Source organism: Spinacia oleracea, chromosome 1 (genome assembly GCF_020520425.1).
Source record: "Spinacia oleracea cultivar Varoflay chromosome 1, BTI_SOV_V1, whole genome shotgun sequence".
Taxonomy (NCBI): Eukaryota; Viridiplantae; Streptophyta; class Magnoliopsida; order Caryophyllales; family Amaranthaceae; genus Spinacia; species Spinacia oleracea.
The window spans coordinates 57,633,850-57,655,337 of NC_079487.1; the positions used below are offsets into that span (position 1 = coordinate 57,633,850).

At 37.6% G+C, this 21,488-nt stretch overlaps 1 long non-coding RNA gene across 1 annotated transcript; it reads right to left on the minus strand.

The window, feature by feature from the left end:
• Positions 1–994: 994 nt before the first annotated feature.
• Positions 995–3,860, minus strand: LOC130465893 (uncharacterized). Its single transcript, XR_008925909.1, has 4 exons — positions 3,583–3,860; positions 2,374–3,102; positions 1,991–2,272; positions 995–1,381 (listed from the first exon to the last, which is right to left on the minus strand). It is a non-coding gene; the product is annotated as an uncharacterized lncRNA (long non-coding RNA).
• Between the last annotated feature and the right edge of the window lie 17,628 nt (positions 3,861–21,488).

Sequence of the window (21,488 nt, forward strand, 5' to 3'; positions counted from 1 at the left end):
CTCGATTGACGTTTGTAAGAGCTTCCACTATCTATTCCTGCTAATTCATAACAGTGTTACAAATTCCTTTGGTTTTCCGACAGTAAATGACATCTATAAGCATCTATTGGCTAAACCTCTCAGGAATAGCTCTATCTCTAGTTTAGTTCAGTTGGTTTGTCAAATACTTCTATAAATCTTTTGACAGGCATATACTATCGACTCTATCCAAGTATCAACATGACTACATAAGATAACAGACTAACAGTACTTAATTAACAACATTTAGGAAGGATGAGAAATTGGCAGATATTGAGCTAATAAAGAAAAAATATGGCAAAAGGAAAAATAATTCCTCTTTATCAAATCTAAGTATAGCTTTTACCTTATTCCGCCTTCAATGCACTATATGAGTTTTAATCTGAAATTGAATGGGGTAGCCAATGCAGGAATGTTTTCTTTACGTTGTCTTAGTTTGTTCTCACTTGTCAGGTTATATTGGATGAAGCAATTGTGAAGCTTTCCCCTGACTACTTCTGGTTGGGAGGTGGGGAGATCTACTGAGTGGAGATCATTTCACCGATGAGAAAATTGATGAAATACGAGACAAATGGGCATCATACTTCACCGAATATTGTGTCTAATATTAACGCTTCATTGATCTCTTTTTGTGGATGTTTCATGCTATTAAAATCATATATAATTGCCTTATTATATTTTTGGTGCAATTTTGTAACGTATGAAGTGTAAAAGATATAGTTATTATAGACTTGAAACTATTTAGGTGGTTTATTTTTGTAAACATATGATGGTTAACTTATATGTAAAAATCAAAGTTTCTTGGAAGTTATTGGTGGTTGATGACACTTTTGGACGTTGTATAAATGTGGCGTGAGTACAGGTTCTATATTTTTGGGATTTTTGAATATATAAAAAATATATTATTTATTAAAAAAAAATTACACATTGTTCGCGGCGTTTAAACTCTCGCAATTTTACCAAAGTTTGAGGCGTTTGGGTAGAAACGCCGCCATACAATACTATTCATTTGAGGCGTTTTTTCTACATTACGTCGCAAATGAATGATTAATTTGAGGCGTTTTTTAACGCCGCAAATCAGTGCCATTCATTTGCTGCCACTCTATTTGCTGCTACGCCTAAAACGCCGCTAATGAATATAAAAGTGACGCCTCAAATGAATGTTTTTCTACTATACGGTAAATTCAGTTGTATCTTGTAATTTCATACACAAGCTCTTGTTTACTTTTCTTCTTTGAAACTGCGCTAAGATAACGTTTAAATCACAAGGCTAAACTCGGGAAAACCCCGCATTTGCAATTACCGGCACAACATGTGGTATTCGAGAAAAGGCTTCCAGTCCAACGGTAGCATCTTCATCCACCTGCCACATGGTTAATCAACCAAAATACATGACCACAAAAGGTCAGACACATCAAAGTCGTATAACTCACAGTAAGCAAAGGTTGGTTGGAAGCAGCAGGACACTCCCAAGCAAATGTCATACTAAATGTTCAATGTAGGCTGACAACACCAGAATTGAATATCTCAAAGACCATACACACCGCGATAAAGTACCACAATGAACATTAACTAATGTTTGACAAAATGCACTTACATATTCCTTAAATTCAGGGCTTAGAAAATGGACCGAAATATTTTTCATCAACAACAATACCTAGTAATTTCAAAGGAAACATCATTAAATAACACAAGAAAGTATAGATCATAAACATATGAAAGGCTGATCGAAATATCTTTTGTTCAGTTAGGTTGATCTGAATATCTGATACTTGGTTATTTTATAACAGTATCCTTATCAGTCATCACAGATTATATGAAATGATGGTTGTAAAACAAGGTTATAACGAGCATAACTGTGGCAGAAAGTATTTTTTCTATTCAATATGATGCAAAACAAAAGGTACAAAATAGCCCTAAGAGCATGAAATTTGGAAAAAATTATTATTTAGATGCAGGGAGGTGCAACTACCTTGACCTTGACCTGTTGATGAACTCATAGGTGTTGGTTGCATAGCAGGTTCCACACAGATATCTGATGAATACTTTGACAGAAGAGAGAGAGCAAATCCCGAGTCGTCAGCTGAAACCATCAGTGTCCTGCTTACGGTTTGACCAACGGCAACCCCATTCAGAAGTGGCTCATAAATTGTTTCTTGATTAATTCTAAAGTACAGATTAGGAGGCTATGACATTGTAGGCCAGTTTACAGTTTGAGTTTGTGGGCAGCAAAACTGATGGAGCATTCCATCTGCTGCATTTTGAAAAGTTTATAAATTATCAAGAAACAAGTCCTAAGATGATATATATGTAGCGAATATGTAAAGAAATTTAGCTGAGAATTGATTATATCACCTGTATGAGATGACAAAAAGCCAGCAGCAAAACTACACATGTAAAATGCTTCAGACTGTCTGTTCCTCCTACGTCAATTATGTCCATCCAACGGTTTTCTGCAGCTTCTCTTAACCTCGTCAAACTCTTCAAGGGACCGAAACCTAAGGGATTGCAGTATATACTATGACAGGAAAAACAAACCAAAGATATAGCAAATCACAGGTTATGCAGTAGAATCAATGCATCAGCACTATAAAATCATTACTCTATGTACCTATATTTTCATATGGACCAACTTTTCTACAATCAACACTGTAAAATCATTACTCTATGTACCTACATTTTCATATGGGTAATCTTTTTTACAATCAACACTGTAAATCATTACTCCATGTACCTACATTTTCATATGGACAACCTTTTCTACAATCAACACCAATAAGTTAATATATAAAGTGGTTTCTTATCAGCTCAATGAAAACGTCAGGTCACAAGGCGCACAATACCTTAAACGAGGTCAATAGCATATCAATTAGTTTAGTTATAAGATAATAATTTCATAATTTCACCTAATTAGGCCGGCTTAGAGCCTGTAGAGGGTAATAATGACATTTCTTTTGAGACAGAAGGAGTATCATTCTTTTACCTGCTACACTTCTGGCAGAACGACGAATCCTTCCCAGCAACAATAATAACAACAACGTCTTAGAGTGCCTCTCGCATACCTTATGGCGGCGGTGGTATTCCCTGCATTGAGTAAGGTCAGAAACATTTAGAATGGATTCTTTCAGGATCTGGAAGATTTCTGGCTTCTTGTGTATTTCTTTAAGATCTACCCACACTAAGACATCAATTTAACCCCCTCTTCATTTCTCTAACTGAGAATTTAAAATTTTTTTTGATCTAAATCTGTTAATTCAAAGAAAATAAGTATAATTAATCCTTTATTTGCAAATTCAATCGAAAATAATTCTACATAATGTAGTGTAGTTCGATTTAATTGTTTCTCATTCTGTGCATTTATCAAGCGGCAATGCTTCAATTAAATTAATTTGACCTAAAATAATTCTACCTAATATATCAAGAATTCCTTACTCTTTTTTATATTGGGAATTAACAAGTCTAGAATTCCTTAGTCATACATTACAATTAGATAATTAAAAATATTCGTAATCCTAGGTTATTAGTTGAATAAATAGTATGAAAAACAAATTTGAGAATACTAACCTCGAAATTGACGGAAGCGACGGGACATACGACATTCATCGGAAGCCTGGAGGCGGTGGGAAAGGCGTCGGCAGTAAATTGAGGAGATAGGGGGAAGGCGGTGGTTAAGGCGCGACGATGCTTTGCTTTTGTGGGGTTTCAATCTCGCCTTCAGTTTGCTCTTAGTTTTTTTTTTTTTCTTTTTTTGGAGTTTGCTTTTTCTTTTGGGTAGTATATTGGGGATTGCCGCCTAATTACTTTGTGTTTCAATTGAAAAAATTAGTTCTCTTGCTTTTGGGTTTCATTGATGGAGTATTGCAGCCGCTAATAATATAGATTATATTATTAATAAGTTTTTTATTATTAGAATATCTTTTTCTAAAATCCAAAATACACAACCGTTATCGTAAACACAGCTTTGTATTTTATCGATTATTTTAAATTAAGTAATTATTTTTGTTATTGTAAATAATATAAGACGGTTAGGTAAGGTAACCGTTCTCTATTCTTCTCTTCACACAACTGTTATAAGTGAAATGCGTACTCTATACTTCTAGAAAACGTTTAACAAACTTAACAGTTTTCTATTCAGCGTTTCTTATTCCAACTTTTGTAGTAGTGATTGGTGCCCTTAATTAATTGCTGCAAATATTTATGTGATGCATAACGTGTTTTACTAACCAGCTATGTGGGACATTCATGATAATGAATGGGTGAATGGTATATATTGTATGTGTACTGTTTTGCAAGTTATGAAGTGACTAGTATGGCCCAAATAGGATAGAAAATATGGTATGCGTACCATTAATTTGAATGTAATTGGTCTAAAGTACCAAAATTGTTTTTCAAATATGGTCTGCGTACCATCAAATAGTTGTAATTAGTTTAATTATAGCTTATCCTATTTGAAGAAAATGGCGCCTCCCACGAAGATTTTCAAGACGGACTTTGAAGTTGAAGCTTCAAGATGAAGTCGGGCCATACTAGATCACATTTATCTTATACATGTTTTAAGTTATTTATTGCTTTTAAATATGTCTTAAATATGCATGAGATCGAAGCTTGATTATGTTGCATGATTAAGGATTTTAGTTCACTTAAAATCTAACCAACATAGTAAGAGCCTTAAGTTCCAAACTTAAAAATTGAGTTAAAAGGTGCCATGCCAAAATAACACTTACTTGGATATCCTTTCTTCATCGATCTTAGTAATAGTTTTCCGCCATAGCGAGGTGTTACTTATCGATACTAAAGGGGTAAGGTACACAAATAATTGTGAGTACATGTTAGTTTTGGTGAAACTCAACGATATAAGTAAGGAGTCCTTTTATGTCGTGGCAAAATCGATAGGTTTACCTAATAAGTTCTTAGACGTACCTATCAACCAAGAGTACTTTCTAGACTATTAGCAAAAGGCTTTTGCTTACCTAAAAGATTTTAGAATTGAGTCTAAATACATAATGTGCTTAATTCTTCAATGGATTTTAGGGTCTTGGAATCATTTTATTCACACCTGCCGGAACACATAACTTGAATAAAATGCTTAATGAACATTGAATTATGCATGTATGCTAGAATTTAAGTTTATTAAGAGAAACTGTGAATGGTTATTTATTTGTTTATTCTTTTTCAATTGTAGTTTTATGGTAAACAACAATTCATTCAACATTCGATCAATTCATGAAAAGGAGAAGTTGAGCGGGAAAAACTTCCTTGACTGGCAAAGGAACTTGCAAATAGTTCTTATGCAGGAAGAAAAGGAGTATGTCCTGGAAGAGGCGATGCCCCAAGCCGCAGGCGAAGGGGTCACTCAGGCAGCCCTCAATCGTTGGATTGATACCAACAAGGATGTGAAATGTCTAATGCTTGCAACCATGAGTGCAGATCTACAGAAAACGTTCATCAACTCAGATGCTTTCACGATCATCAGTGAGTTAAAGAACATGTTCCAAGATCTGGCTCGGGTCGAAAGATTCGAGACTCATAGGCAAATTCTTGAGACCAAGCTCAAGAAAGGCGAGCCCGTAAGCCCACATGTTCTCAAAATGATTGGACTCATTGAGAATATGAGTCGGCTGGATCAGCAATTCTCTCAGGAAATGGCTGTAGACACCATCCTCTATTCTCTTCATAACGGGTATGATCAGTTCAAACTGAACTACAGTATGAATAGTCGGGACAAAACGCTCACTGAGCTTCACGGTATGCTGAAGACCGCTGAAAAGACGCTCAAAAGTGATAAGCAAGATGTTCTTATGGTACGTGGGGGCAAGTTCAAGAAATCTGGAAAGAAGAGGAATGCTAAGAAAGGTGGCAACAAGGACAACCCAACTAAGCAAACTGGCGCCAAATCTGAAAAGAGGAAGGTCAGTCAACCCACTTCTGAATCTGAATGCTTCTACTGCAAAAAGAAGGGGCATTGGAAGAGAGATTGCTTGAAGCTAAAGGAAGATCAGAAGAACGGAACAGTCGTTCCATCTTCAGGTATTTTCGTTATAGACTGTACACTTGTTAATTCAACTTCTTGGGTATTAGATACAGGTTGTGGCTCACACTTATGTTCCAATTCACAGGGACTAAGAAGAAGTAGAAAGTTAAGCAAGGGTGAAGTCGACCTACGAGTGGGAAATGGAGCAAGGATTGCTGCATTAGCTGTAGGAACTTATTATTTGTCGTTGCCCTCTGGGCTAGTTTTGGAACTGGAAGAGTGTTTCCATGTTCCAAGTCTTACTAAAAACATCATTTCTGTTTCTTGCTTAGATGCTAAGGGATTTTCCTTTTTAATAAAAGACAATAGTTGTTCGTTTTATTTTAAAGAGATGTTTTATGGATCTGCTAGATTAGTCAATGGACTTTATTTATTAGATCACGACAAACAAGTTTATAACATAAATACCAAAAAGGCCAAAAAGGATGATTCAGATCTCACCTATCTGTGGCATTGTCGATTAGGCCATATTAACTTCAAACGCATGGAAAGACTTCAAAAGGAAGGAATTCTAGAACCATTTGACTTAGAGGATTATGGTAAGTGCGAATCATGTTTACTTGGCAAAATGACAAAGCAAGCTTTCTCTAAAGTTGGAGAAAGAGCAACTGAACTATTGGGTTTAATCCATACAGATGTATGTGGACCAATGAGTACAAATGCTAGAGGTGGTTTCAGCTACTTTATCACTTTCACTGATGACTTCAATAGATATGGTTATGTCTACCTAATGAAGCATAAGTCTGAATCCTTTGACAAATTCAAGGAATTTGAGAGTGAAGTAGAGAATCAATTAGGCAAGAAGATTAAAGCACTGCGGTCTGATAGAGGCGGTGAATATCTGAGCTATGAATTTGATGACCATCTGAAATAATGTGGAATTCTATCAGAATTGACTCCTCCTGGAACACCACAATGGAACGGTGTGTCGGAACGGAGGAACAGAACCTTGCTAGACATGGTTAGGTCAATGATGGGTCATGCCGAACTTCCAATAGAATTTTGGGGACATGCACTAAATACAGCTGCACTCACTATAAATAGAGCTCCGTCTAAAGCTGTTGAAAAGACTCCATATGAGTTATGGTTTGGAAAGCCTCCAAAAGTGTCTTTTCTTAAGATTTGGGGATGTGAAGTATACGTCAAACGATTAATTTCAGACAAACTTCATCCAAAATCTGACAAATGTATCCTTGTGGGCTATCCAAAGGAAACAAAGGGGTATTACTTCTACAATACATCTGAGATCAAGGTGTTTGTTGCTCGAGATGGTATCTTTTTCGAAAAGGATCACATTTCCAAAATGACAAGTGGGAGAAAAGTAGACCTCGAAGAAATTCGAGTCGAACAACAAACTCTAGAGAATGCTCAAGATGACATTCAAGATGAAAATCAGAGATCTTTAGAAGTATCTGGTGAGAATCATGGTCAATCTAGAGATGTAACCCCGCGTAGATCGCAGAGATATAGATCTCAACCGGAAAGGTACTTAGGTATTTTGACGAACGAGAGCTATGACGTTCTATTACTTGAAAGTGATGAACCTGCGACTTACAAACAAGCTATGACGAGCCCTAGCTCGAAGCAATGGCATGAAGCCATGCAATCTGAATTAGAATCCATGTCTGAAAACCAAGTATGGGATTTGGTCGATTTGCCAGATGGCAACCAAGCCATTGGAAGCAAATGGGTTTTCAAACTGAAAAAGGACAAGGATGGGAAACTTGAAGTTTTCAAAGCTATATTCACTACAAAAAAACGCGGCAAATTGTGACGCTTTTTGGGACAAATTGCGACGGTAAAGAGTGTCGCTATTTCACATAGCGACGCTTTGGGAGAGGGTCGCTATTTTCATTGCCGCTATTTACCGACGCTTTAAAGCGTCGCAATTTGCAAAATAACGATGAATTTCGCTGCCGCTGTTTGGAGTATAGGGACTCTATAGATAATCGCAATATTTAGACTGCAAAAAGCGTCACTATTTACACGCGTATAGACACATTTCTCCACCACTATAAACCATATAGAGACGCTTTAGACACCCGAAATATAGAGACTCTTATTAGAGTCCCTATATGTTCACTTTTGTGCGCGTTCTCCTCATTTCCTCCAAAATAATTTAGACCCTTTGGAGCGTCACAATTTGCATCATAATATATATATTGCATCATATATATATATATATGTATATATATATATATATATATGTATATATATATATATATGTATATATATACATATATATATATATATATACATATATATATATATATACATATATATATATATATATATATGTATATATATATACATATATATATATATATATATATATATAATCACAAATTATTTATAAAATATATATATTGACCATAGATGATAGTAATCAAATACTCTAAGTACTACATTATCATAAAACACCGTAACGTCGTGCTTTGATTAATTTAGAAAAATTAACATAATAATATAAATCATCCATACATTAAATTAATTTCCAGAGTCTAGTTAACTGAAGTGACATAATAATATAAATCATCCATACATTAAATTAATTTCCAGAGTCTAGTTAACTTAAATAAAAGGAATATGTTAAAGCAAAAACAACTTCCTAACATCATTTCTTCTACAAGATAGTCCAAAACTAAATAAAAACTACCTCCTGACTACGTACAAACTAATTACCAAGTAAACCTATTACTATGCTAGCTTAGCTTCAAGATAACTTGTTGATCTTGATCTACATATACCATTACCACTTGAATCATCAATAATCTGCAAAGAAAATTCAATATGTCAAATATATAAAGCATGATGAACACATTTTAAAATCAGAGGAAAATTAACAATATCATTTGAATCACTCAAATTATATTTTTCAAGGTAGATCAAGAAAACACTTATTCAATCTACGATCTTTGAATAATGAGATAAATTATAGTTCAGCAAATTCAATCATACATGAACATTATTAAAAAAAGGTCCAGGTATCTCCGCGGAAAATGAAACAAAGAAAAAAAAAAGTCTAGGTATCGCAGCTAGAGATCTGTGATATTTACACTTAGTTCCCTATGATTCTTCCTATCCTGCTCTTTATGGTATCCTTTACAACTTTTACAAGAGAATCAGTATGTATAACTTCAAAAATCCAAATTACATCACTTCTAACTCTCCATATTGGTATTACTAAGGCAGGAACATCAGTTTACTATCTAGAGCCTTTGTAGTCCTTCTGTAGCCATTTCAGCAGGTATAACAGATCAATTCTTGAAGTTCTTATCCCTAGCCACTGCTTAATCTGGTCTAAAGCAGCCTTGCTGTAGACACAACCAAAAGACAGGTGCTCAAGAGTTTACCAGCAGCCTAGCTCTCTATTTTAACATTCTACGCTAGAATTGGCTTACACATTATGATGGTAATTTGGTACTTTGTTGTGGTCTGAGCTCACGATCGAATTTGGAGCTTAATCCTTTTTAGGTGGAATTTAATGACCATGGTTAAGCCATATTTAGTGTCATTTGAAAGCTCTGTTAAGCCATATTTATTAATAGCTTCATTCAGCATTCCTATGTTTATTTCAGATTGTTTATGTGCTGTGGTGGTTTGATACTTTAAACTTTGAACATTGATTTTGTTTGCAGCAACTATATTTGCTTATGGACAGAGAAGAAGTGGCAAGACATATACAATGCGAGGAATTATCACATTCATATGAAAGTTTACGCTCAAATATGAACAATATATAGACAGATTACTAACCTCGGGTACTGGACAGTCAGCTTTACTTCTATGCAACGTAGTTGGGATATCATGAGAATAAACATTGTCCTGCCATGCAATAAGAAGTAGCTTTTAGTACATCCAATTTATAAACAATCAGCCAGGACAACATTAATCGTCCTCGAAGCAATCCCATACATACAATCTGGATCCGTCAAAGTTGTTACATTGGATCACGCTTTCAAAGGGCTCATTCAAGAATTAATCAATCTATCAGTCAACACAAAGAGCTTTGCATCCAACCTAAGAAATGAAAAATAGAGGTAACTGTCATTTGTGGATTCTTAGGTAAAAATAATACCAACTATAAATCGCCCCTTCCCAAATAGTTCTAAGCTTGTAGCATGTGGCTTTGGTGGTTCAGCTATTAATCTCTAGGCAGCAACACAAGTCTCACAATATTTCAGCAGATAGTCTAGAAAACCAAATAGGTTGGTCAGATGGAAAAACAATATCTTAGAGAAATTTTACATTTTATAAGCTAATAACAGTACAAGGGAGCACTAAAAGCAATAAAAAGGATTTTAAGCAGGTTGGTAGGATGACAATTTAAACCAAATAGGCAATGTAGAAAAGGACTGTTACCAGGATGATAACTCCTTTGGTCTATTAAGCTGATGTACACATGCCTCTGATGGATACTTGGAATGTACAAGCCGTTGAAACTTGTCCGACAATTCTTGATAAGGTTGAATCTCTGATGGGTGTACACGAAGAATTGCAGTCTTCAAGTGCTCCATCTTTACTTTTGAAAAATTTAGGTTTTCCTGATTTCATTGAAATATGCAAATAAAAATTATAGCTGAAAATATAACAAACGTTTCTGTAACCCAAGAACTTCAATTGCTGAAATTGCTTATTCCTTGCAGATCGAAGATATGTCAGCACCAGTACAACCTTCAGTGAGATGAGCCAGCTCGCTTACATCAACATTAGAACCGCAAGGCATTTTACGCAAATGAACATGAAATACGTCAACACGATCTGTTTCACTAGGGGGTCCAACATATAGGAGTCGATCAAACCGCCCTGTTCAATAACCGGGTCCAACATCAGGAAAATATTTAAGAAGTTGGTAACATGCAGGATAAAGAAAAAAAAAAGCAAATTTAACCAAACAATTGCTCATATTTGTGTATCAGAGAGAGCCGCAGAAGATCACCTGGTCTAAGAAAGGGAGGATCAATCTTGTCAGGACGATTTGTAGCAGCAATAACAGTAACATTAAGTCTTCCATGTAGACCTAGAAGAAAGCAGGTCTTCTTAGGGATCCAGACATCATATGACATGAATAAGAAAAAACATTTTCGGACCATACATAAGTCTAGTTTGCTTCACTTTTAATTGACACAATTTCCATCATTGCACCATGCCACCACTTAATATGAGGGGGCATTAAATGTACTCTAAGATTGTAGATATCTTCACATGGTTCTTTCAAGTTCACTAATAGATCTTGAGTGTAAAATAAGGAAACAATCCAGTTCCAATAAGAATGCAAACCCAAAGGAAAACTAAAGAAAGGCGTAAGGGTAGAGATTAAAGAAAGCAACAAAACAGCAAGAAGACAACAGAAGGTAAATAGCTAAAACAGCTTTACGACAAAGTAACACTTCCAATCTATTAAACAATTATACTGCTACTAGACCCACAAATATCTTACCATCCAATTCAACCAAAAGTTGACTCATGACCCTATCTGCAACTGAAACACCATTACTTTCCTTTCCACGGATGACAACAAGACTGTCTATTTCATCAAAAAATATAAATGATGGCGCGTTAGCTCTTGCTTTGGCAAAAAGATATCTAACAGCCTTCTCAGATTCACCAACCCACTTGCTGAATAACTCTGGACCCTTGACAGCCAGAAAATTCAGTTCTGCCTCAGAAGCTACAGGACGGGCCATGAGCGTTTTGCTGCATCCAGGGGGGACCAAACAACAACACTCCTGTTGGTGGGCAGGTTCCAATTCTCTCGAATGCATCCTGGTGCTTTTGAGGCCACTCAACAGCTTCCATCAATTGTGCCTTCACTTCCCATGTCCACCAACATCTTCCCACTTGACCCGAGGGATCTCAAGAGTTACCTGCAGAAGAAGAATGTTAAAAAAGAAAGAGATTAAACCATACTTCATATAATACTTTGGGTGTTGAATTATAAAGACCAAAAGAGATTGACTGTAAAAATGTATATGATTTAGACTCATATGACCATCTTTCTGGTAAAAGCAGCAGGCAGCTCCCTCAACTATTACTCAACTTTCTCTCTCATAACAACCCCATGGTACTATAGAATTTTATCGGCGCATAAATCATATTATATAATTTTACCATCGCATAAACTATCCACACTTTTTGGTTTACGTTAATAAACAAGCACAAATACATAAATGCTTTCTCTCGAGCTATGTACCCCTCTCCATTGGTTTTCCATTCGAGGGAACTTGGAGGCCTGCACGGTATTGGTACGGATTGGAAAGAAAGACGACCTGATATGGTAGATAACACTGGTCTCACTCCAGCGCAATTGGCTGCTAAAAAGAATCACTGACAAGTTGCCTTTTTCCTTGTACGCCTTGCATTCTAAACTGGTTTCCTTATGTGTGAATTATATTTTGATATGGTGAAAATCTTCTTCATACATTCTAATGTTATGTTTATAGGAGTCGTTGATTGCAGATGATCTATTTGCAATCATGTTATCTTCTTCATACTTTCTTACCAGTAGGTCGTAGACTCTTCTAATGATCATGTTATCTTCTCTATCTCAGTATTAGCCAAGGCTATGCAATCGTGTGTCTATTTGGTGAATTAAACTCGTTTTTCTGTTTCCTAGTTGCACTATCAAGGATTCCTGAATCTGTTGAATTCAAATTAAAATTTGTTTGGGATTTCAGTAATTGTTGTTTTGTTCAAGTCCCATGTGTTTCAGGATTGGTTTATTTAAAAACTTAGAGGTGCTAAGAAAGTAAGAAGAGCTGAAAACGTGTACTTGTGTACCAGGAGTTTGTTTCCTAATTAGATTAGGTTTAGTCTTCTTATTTCAGAATCTTTTTAAGGACTAGGTATTAGATATGTAATTTGTTAAGGAGGTAGTTGTGAGGTTATGATACATATGACAATTCATAAATCATGCGGAAAAACCATAAACCCAGGAAAACATATTATTTACACATAATCATTTAGCATAGAATAGATGCATACTCTTTGTTGCGTGCCTTCCCTAGCTGCGCCCGAACCGAACAAGAACAAGTCTTTAGGACTCCAAGTGTCGTCCCTCCGTAGATAGTCCACAGCACGTCCGGATCCGCCTTAAGATTGACCAACTAGAATCGCCCTTAAGGTACTATTATTTTCGGCACTTTATAGGCAAATGTGTGACTGAATTTTTCTCTCAAAAACTCACTTTGAATACTTTGAAACTTGTGTTATAAATTGTGAGCCCTAGCCTCATATTTATAGCGGTATGGAAAGGGAATCGAAATCCTATTCAGATACAAATTAGTCAAACCTAGAATCCTACAAGAACTCTAATTTAATTAATTTATCAAATAGAATTAGGAATTTAATCATTAACCGAACTCTGCATGTTTTAGGAAACGTGCACGAACACAAACACTTGCACACACACGCACGACAACCACGATGGGCCTCATGCGTGCGCGCGAGCAGCAGCCCACTCAGCGCCCGCGCGCGCTGCGCGCTGTGTGCTGCGCGTGCTGTGCGCGCTGCGCGCAGCCTGCTGGGCCTGGCCTTGCTGTTTGTGCGGCGCGCTTGGCTTGCTGGGCGATGGCCTGGCTTCGTGCTAGGCCTCGTCCGGCAGGCCTCGTCCGATGCTTATTCGTACGATGCGCTTCCGATTAAATTTTCCGATTCCGGAATTCATTTCCGATACGAACAATATTTAATATTTCCGATTCCGGAATTAATTTCCGTTTCGAACAAATATTTAATATTTCCGTTTCCGGAATTATTTTCCGATTCCGGTAATATTTCCGATTCTGACAATATTTCCGTTTCCGGCAATATTTCCGATTCTGGCAATATTTCCATTTCCGATAATATTTTCCGATACGTACCATGTTTCCGTTTCCGGCAACATCTACGACTTGGATAATATTTATATTTCCGATACGATCCATATTTCCGTTTTTGGCAATATCATCGTTTCCGGAGTATTCATTTCTTGCCTGTGACGATCTTAGCTCCCACTGAAACCAAGATCCGTCGGTTCCGAATATTCATAGATAGAGTATCTAATGCCATTAGATACTTGATCCGTTTACGTACTATTTGTGTGACCCTACGGGTTCAGTCAAGAGTAAGCTGTGGATTAATATCATTAATTCCACTTGAACTGAAGCGGCCTCTAGCTAGGCATTCAGCTCACTTGATCTCACTGAATTATTAACTTGTTAATTAATACTGAACCGCATTTATTAGACTTAACATAGAATGCATACTTGGACCAAGGGAATTATTTCCTTCAGTCTCCCACTTGTCCTTAGGGACAAGTGTGCATTTCCTAATTCCTTTGTCGCTCGATGCTTGCTCTTGAACATAAGGTAAGAGTTGTCATCCTTATTATGTCCAGAGGTGTTCCTCGGTTTCAGAGTTCAACTGATCAAATAAACAGATAATCATAGCCTATGATTCATCCGAGCACGGCCATGCATTTCACAGTTTCTAGCTCTCCGAGTGGCCTTGTACAACTTTTAAGCATCTCATCCCGATTTATGGGAGGACAATCCCAATCTTGCGATCTTGAGATTAGACTTCGTTTGATAGGTGATTACCTGAGCGTTGCCTTTATAGCCTCCTTTTACGGTGCGACGGTTGGTCAACGTCAAAGCAACCAGTTCTCAAACAAGTAATCTCAAATCACTCAGGTATTGAGGATTTAGTGTCTAATAATTTAATGAAATTTACTTATGACAGACTTTCATCTCTTACAGTAAAGTTTCATAGGTCTTGTCCGATACTAGTCTTCCCAAAGTAAGTATCTATGCAAATGATTATGACATTGCCATGTCCACATAGTTCAAGAAACAGAACTACTAGTCATCTTGCATTCTAATCGTCTAACGTTTTCTATGCGTCCAATTTTATAGAAAACTCTGATTAGGGACCATTTTCAACCTTTGACATTCAAGTTCACTTGATAGACATTTCTTAGTCACAGGACTGGTCCTGACAGTCTATCTTGAATATATCGTCAAATTGAAGGGACTCATCATTTAATAAACCATAAATTAAATGGAAAAATGAATTCCTTTCATTTATTGTGAATGATTAACCAATAATGTTTTACAAAGATTTAAACTCTAAAACTTTAAAACATTAAACAGAGACATCAAAGCCATTCTCCAATATGCTTGATTCCCATAGCTGCAGTGTGCGAGTTGTGCTTCGCTTGCGGCAGAGGTTTAGTTAATGGATCTGATATGTTGTCATCAGTTCCAATTTTGCTTATCTCGACTTCTTTTCTTTCAACGAACTCTCGTAGAAGGTGAAATCTACGAAGTACATGCTTGACTCTCTGGTGGTGTCTAGGCTCTTTTGCCTGTGCAATAGCTCCGTTATTATCACAATACAGGGCTATTGGTCCTTTAATGGAGGGGACTACACCAAGTTCTCCTATGAACTTCCTTAGCCATATAGCTTCCTTTGCTGCTTCATGTGCAGCAATGTACTCCGCTTCAGTTGTAGAATCCGCAATGGTGCTTTGCTTAGCACTTTTCCAGCTTACTGCTCCTCCGTTGAGGCAGAAGACAAACCCAGACTGTGATCTGAAATCATCTTTGTCGGTTTGGAAACTTGCGTCCGTATAGCCTTTAACAATTAATTCATCATCTCCACCATAGACCAGGAAGTCATCTTTGTGCCTTTTCAGGTACTTCAGAATATTCTTGGCAGCAGTCCAATGCGCCTCTCCTGGGTCTGACTGGTATCTGCTCGTAGCACTGAGTGCGTACGCAACATCTGGGCGTGTACATATCATAGCATACATTATTGAACCAATCAATGATGCATATGGAATCCCATTCATTCGTCTACGCTCATCAAGTGTTTTTGGGCACTGAGTCTTGCTTAGAGTCATTCCATGAGACATGGGTAGGTAGCCTCGCTTGGAGTCCGCCATCTTGAACCTATCAAGCACCTTATTGATATAAGTGCTTTGACTAAGTCCAATCATCTTTTTAGATCTATCTCTGTAAATCTTGATGCCCAATATGTACTGTGCTTCTCCTAGATCCTTCATCGAAAAACATTTCCCAAGCCAAATCTTGACAGAGTTCAACATAGGAATGTCATTTCCGATAAGCAATATGTCGTCGACATATAATACTAGGAAAGCAATTTTGCTCCCACTGACCTTCTTGTATACACAATATTCGTCCGCGTTCTTGATGAAACCAAAGTCACTGACTGCTTCATCAAAACGTATATTCCAGCTCCTGGATGCCTGCTTCAATCCGTAGATTGACTTCTTTAGCTTGCATACCTTTTTAGCATTCTTTGGATCCTCAAAACCTTCAGGCTGTGTCATAAACACAGTTTCTGTTAAAACGCCGTTTAAGAAAGCAGTTTTGACATCCATCTGCCATATTTCGTAATCGTAATATGCAGCGATTGCTAACATTATTCGAATAGACTTTAGCATTGCAACTGGTGAAAAGGTTTCATCGTAATCCACACCGTGGACTTGCCTGTAACCTTTTGCAACCAATCTAGCTTTGAAAACTTCAAGTTTCCCATCCTTGTCCTTTTTCAGTTTGAAAACCCATTTGCTTCCAATGGCTTGGTAGCCATCTGGCAAATCGACCAAATCCCATACTTGGTTTTCAGACATGGAGTCTAATTCAGATTGCATGGCTTCTTGCCATTGCTTGGAGCTAGGGCTCGTCATAGCTTGCTTGTAAGTCGCAGGTTCATCACTTTCAAGTAATAGAACGTCATAGCTCTCGTTCGTCAAAATACCTAAGTACCTTTCCGGTTGAGATCTATATCTTTGCGATCTACGCGGGGTAACATTTCTAGATTGACCATGATTCTCACCAGATTCTTCTAAAGATCTCTGAGTTTCATCTTGAATGTCATCTTGAGCATTCTCTAGAGTTTGTTGTTCGACTCGAATTTCTTCGAGGTCTACTTTTCTCCCACTTGTCATTTTGGAAATGTGATCCTTCTCCAAAAAGACACCATCTCGAGCAACAAACACTTTGTTCTCAGATGTATTGTAGAAGTAATACCCCTTTGTTTCCTTTGGATAGCCCACAAGGATACATTTGTCGGATTTTGGATGAAGTTTGTCTGAAATTAATCGTTTGACGTATACTTCACATCCCCAAATCTTAAGAAAAGACACATTTGGAGGCTTTCCAAACCATAATTCGTATGGAGTCTTTTCGACAGCTTTAGACGGAGCTCTATTTATAGTGAGTGCAGCTGTATTTAGTGCATGTCCCCAAAATTCTAATGGAAGTTCGGCCTGACCCATCATTGACCTGACCATGTCTAGCAAGGTTCTGTTCCTCCGTTCTGACACACCGTTCCATTGTGGTGTTCCAGGAGGAGTCAATTCTGATAGAATTCCACATTCTTTCAGATGGTCATCAAATTCATAGCTCAGATATTCACCGCCTCTATCAGACCGCAGTGCCTTAATCTTCTTGCCTAATTGATTCTCTACTTCACTCTGAAATTCCTTGAATTTGTCAAAGGATTCAGACTTATGCTTCATTAGGTAGACATAACCATACCTACTGAAGTCATCAGTGAAAGTGATAAAGTAGCTGAAACCACCTCTAGCATTTGTACTCATTGGTCCACATACATCTGTATGGATTAAACCCAATAGTTCATTTGCTCTTTCTCCAACTTTAGAGAAAGGTTGCTTTGTCATTTTGCCAAGTAAACATGATTCGCATTTACCATAATCCTCTAAGTTAAATGGTTCTAGAATTCCTTCCTTTTGAAGTCTTTCTAAGCGTTTCAAGTTTATATGGCCTAATCGACAATGCCACAGATAGGTGAGATCTGAATCATCCTTTTTGGCCCTTTTGGTATTTATGTTATATACTTGTTTGTCGTGATCTAATAAATAAAGTCCATTGACTAATCTAGCAGATCCATAAAACATCTCTTTAAAATAAAACGAACAACTATTGTCTTTTATTAAAAAGGAAAATCCCTTAGCATCTAAGCAAGAAACTGAAATGATGTTTTTAGTAAGACTTGGAACATGGAAACATTCTTCCAGTTCCAAAACTAGCCCGGAGGGCAACGACAAATAGTAAGTTCCTACAGCTAATGCAGCAATCCGTGCTCCATTTCCCACTCGTAGGTCGACTTCACCCTTGCTTAACTTTCTACTTCTTCTTAGTCCCTGTGGATTGGAACATAAGTGTGAGCCACAACCTGTATCTAATACCCAAGAAGTTGAATTAGCAAGTATACAGTCTATAACGAAAATACCTGAAGATGGAACGACTGTTCCGTTCTTCTGATCTTCCTTTAGCTTTGGACATTCTCTTTTGTAATGGCCTATTCCATCACAATAAAGACAGCTTGATGTGGACTTGTCCTGCTTTGATTTAGCATTGCCCTTGGACTTTCCACCTTTCTTGAATGGTCTCTTTCTAGCCTTGAGTAAATCTTTGGCTTCACAGTCCAGTACTATTTCAGCCTTTCTGACAAGGTGAATAAATTCTGCAACTGTTTCTTCTCTTGGTTCACTTAGGTATAGTTGCTTGAAGCGACCAAACCCACTGTGTAGTGAATTGAGCAAGACAGAGACTGCCATCCTTTCGCTTATTGGTGTTCCTAGTAGACTTAGGCGATCAAAATATGAACACATAAGATCCACATGGAACCTCAGTGGGACGCCTACCCTCTGTTTAGTGCGAAGGAGCTGAACATGTGTTTCTTGGACCTCCATCCTATAACACCTGTTGGGAGAACTAACCTTTAGACCAGACATTGATTCAATCAACTCATGGACGTTCAGGTCCCTGTCCTCCGTACTTCCACGACAGATATCCCTCAGATTCTTGATGAGCGTAAAAGGTTCATAGGCTACAAACCTTCTAGCCCAATCATCAGGGATATTGTTCAGCATGAGACTCATAACCTTTTTGAGATCCGCATCCCAGGCGTAAAACCTCTCAGGGGTCATGTCTCTGGCATAGTAGCTTGGCATGGGATGTGACAGTACATACTCAAGTCCATTGAGTTTGACTATTTCAACTAGCTTAGCTTCCCATTCAAGAAAATTTGTCAAGTTCAGCTTGACCATAAGCTCAGAACCCATGATGATGTTTTGATTGTTGTTTGCCATATTAAAAACTACAATTGAAAAGAATAAACAAATAAATAACCATTCACAGTTTCTCTTAATAAACTTAAATTCTAGCATACATGCATAATTCAGTGTTTATTAAGCATTTTATTCAAATTATGTGTTCCGGCAGGTGTGAATAAAATGATTCCAAGATCCTAAAATCATTGAAGAACTAAGCACAGTTTGTCGACTTAATCCTAGAACATCTTAGGTAAGCAAAAGCCTTTTGCTAATAGTCTAGAAACTATTCTTGGTTGATAGGTACGTCTAAGAACTTATTAGGTAAACCTATCGAATTTGCCACGACATAAAAGGACTCCTTACTTATATCGTTGAGTTTCACCAAAACTAACATGTACTCACAATTATTTGTGTACCTTGCCCCTTTAGGACCAATAAGTAACACCTCGCTGAGCGAAAACTATTACTAGATTGATGTAAAGGATATCCAAGCAAGTGTATATTTTGGCATGGCACCTTTTAACTCAATTTTTAAGTTTGGAACTTAAGGCTCTTACTATGTTGGTTAGATTTTAAGTGAACTAAAATCCTTAATCATGCAACATAATCAAGCTTTTGATCTCATGCATTTTAAGACATATTTAAAACAATAAATAACTTAAAACATGCATAAGATATTTGTGATCTAGTATGGCCCGACTTCATCTTGAAGCTTTGACTTCAAAGTCCGTCTTGAAAATCTCCGTGGGAGGCACCATTTTCTTCAAATAGGATAAGCTATAACTAATTACAACTATTTGATGGTTCGCAGACCATATTTGAATTGAAAAATAACTTTGGTACTTTAGACCAATTACATTCAAATTAATGGTACGCAGACCATATTTTCTATCCTATTTGGGCCATACTAGTCACTTCATAACCTGCAAAACAGTACATATACAATATATACCATTCACCCATTCATTATCATGAATGGCCCACATAGCTGGTTAGTAAAACACATTATGCATCACGTAAACATTTGCATCAATTAATCAAGGGCACCAATAATCTACCAATTATTCAGTCCTTATTAATTCTAATCAAGTTGTTTTAACCTTAAGGATTTGTAGACCTAATCAAGAGTTTATGACTAAAAAGCGCTCCCACTTAAACCAATAAATTCATATGCTTTACCAATTTTAAACATAAAAATGTATTTCTAGTCTAACCGGAAACATACAAATTTAATTAAAATTTAAAGCTCATATCAATTTATAATTGAATCCAAAAATTTAATTTAATTTCAGTCGTATTTAAATTAATTCATGATTTTAATTTTAGTAAAATAATTAGAATAAATAACATTTATTATAATTATAATATTCAAAATTAAAATCCAAGAAAATAATTCAAATTATTAATTTTAAAATTAATTAAAATTACGTGAACTGAAATTTTTCAAATTAAACATTCAAAACGATCTAATCGTAACGCAAACACCCTACGCGTTGCACGCCCATGGGCCGTACGCACACCGCCATTGCTGGCCATGTGCGCGCAGCCCATGCGCTCGTCGCATAGCTGCTGCTTCTCTATCGCAAGCCTCCGCACGCATTGGTGCTCGCTGCGCGCGCCAGCGCTCATCGCACGCGAGCTATCGCTCGCAGTGCGCGCGCGCGACATCGCTCGCTGGGCGCGCGACATCGCTCGCTGGGCGCGCGAGCCATCGCTCGCTGGGCGCGCGACATCGCTCGCTGGGCGCGCGACATCGCTCGCTGGGCGCGCGACATCGCTCGCTGTGCGCGCGAGCCATCGCTCGCTGGGGCGCGACATCGCTCGCTGGGCGGGCGACATCGCGCGCTGTGCGCGCGAGTAATGCTGGGCGCAGCGCTCGTGGCACGCGAGCTTGCGCTCGCTGCGCGCGAGGCTGCGCGCTCTTGTGCGAGGCAGTGCGCGTTGTGGCGCAGCTCGCTTGCTGCCCACACGCGACTGCCTTGGCTCGCCCTTCGCCCATGCCCATTCGTTCATTGCTCGTGGCACACGACACAAGGCAGGGCTGCTGCCTTGTGCTCGTGCACTACGCCCTTGCTCATTGCATTCGTGCCGCACGGGCGACGAGCTCCCTTGCTCGTCGTCGCATGCCCGCATTATACAACACCCCTTAAGGGTAACACGAAGCGTCCATTGCTTCGTGCGTGCAAGTTTTATGAACGAATCGCATAAAATTTAAAATTTATATTTAAAATTAATGACAAATTAATAAATAATATTAATTTCATAATTTTAGGGCGAAAAAATCGAAAATTTATTATCCAATTGATTTCCGATTGTTATGGATTCAAGTCTAGGTCATAAAAATTTAAAATTTAT